Source organism: Chiloscyllium plagiosum, chromosome 8 (genome assembly GCF_004010195.1).
Source record: "Chiloscyllium plagiosum isolate BGI_BamShark_2017 chromosome 8, ASM401019v2, whole genome shotgun sequence".
In the NCBI taxonomy this organism is placed as follows: domain Eukaryota; kingdom Metazoa; phylum Chordata; class Chondrichthyes; order Orectolobiformes; family Hemiscylliidae; genus Chiloscyllium; species Chiloscyllium plagiosum.
In genome coordinates this window covers 62,519,855-62,521,572 of record NC_057717.1, presented here as the reverse complement: position 1 = coordinate 62,521,572, position 1,718 = coordinate 62,519,855, and positions in this window count along the sequence as shown.

Below are 1,718 nucleotides of genomic sequence, written 5' to 3'. Positions count from 1 at the left end.
GATGTTGTGCTGTGCATGGCCCCAAATCAAACGACTCAATAAATACGTCTGCCTGCCCTTGGTCCATGCCACCCCCATTCCTTGGATTTTCATGCACTTGCACTTTTTATCAGCTCTGTGTGTCTGCCTCCACCACCCCACCTCAGCAGTACGTTCCGGACTCCTGTCACAGCCTGTACAAGATAAAAGGTGTTCCTCAGATCTCTTGCGAGTTCACCACTCTGACCTTACATGCATGCCTCTTAGGTTTAGACATATCAATTCTGGGGGAAAAACGTTTCTGGCAGTCAAGTCAATCTTTGCATCGCATAATGGTTTTGGCGTTTATCAAGACTCTGCACAACCTCCATACTCCAGAGAAAACTATCTACGTTTTCTTTAGTCTTTCCTAATAGATGATACCCTCTTCTCCAGGCGACATCCTGGTAAACATCTTCTGCACCATCTCCAAAGCCCACACATCCTTCTTGCAATGTGGCGACCAGATATGGACGCAGTACCCCGAATGTGGCCTAACTAAGCAAAGTGAAATGAGGTAGCCTTGATCCGGCAGCGCGAAGTGAATGGACCTTTGGCGGCAGGGAAATATTATATTAGGATTTCACTCGACAACTTGAGAGGAGGAATTTTGAATCAAATGTAACAGAATGAAAAGTGAAGGAGGAGCTATCCAGAATTGATTGCAAGGGTAGCCGAGCAGTGAAAACAACAGACCTGGAATCGCAGAGTTTCATCGGGCAATTCAAGAAGTGTAAATTTGTCAAGGAACACGAAGCATACTCAAGGGAGAACGAGGCAAAGATGATTGTCAAAAACTTCAGGGAACCATAAACATAAATGAAAACTTACACAATGTGTTGAAGCCAGATGTTTGGCAAGCCTTTAAACACCCGAGGACAACTAAGGAAACAATATGCAAGAGAAGATGAAATGATAAGCTATCCAGTTATATTTAAGAATATTGCAAGTGTTTTTCTTATGTACGTTTAAACGTTGGGAGAGAAACGAGCGGACAATGTACCACTGAGAGATAATGCCGGGGAAGCAATAATGGATAACAGAGAAATTGTATATTGCAACAGTCTCCATGGTGATCAGCATTAGCAGCAGTTTACCAGAACTTCAAACATGTCAATGGGCTGAGCTGTGTGTCGTGACTATCACTACGATAAATGTACTGGGCAAGCTGTAAGGTCTGAATATTGATACAATATTCGAACCAAATGGATTAGGCAAAAGCCTCTAAGAGGATATCTGTATAAATTGCAAAAGCACTTTTGGTCGTGCACAAGAAATCACTGGAATAAGGAATGGAGTCCGAAGACTTAAATTGGCTAATGCAATATTCTTGTTTGTGTAGGATGGGAAGCAGAAGACGGGGAAGTCAAGGCCAGTTAGCCCAAGTTCTGTTGTTGCTAAGATTTTAGAATCAGTACGACTTCAAGGAAAAGTATGTCTGCGAAACCTGTTACATTTACTTGAACAAGCAATGACAATATTTGTCAAGATTAGCGTGATACTTTTACTCGAAGGGTTTTTGCCCAAAGCGTCAATTTTCCTGCTCCTCCGATTCTGCCTGGCCCGCTGTGCTTTTCCAGCACCACCCTAATCTTGACACTAATCTCCAACATCTGCAGTGCCAACTTCTGCCGATGACTTTTTTTGTATTGCCAGAAGGCTGTATCAGTAGTTGTCCTCGGGTGGTATCAGCTGAAAAC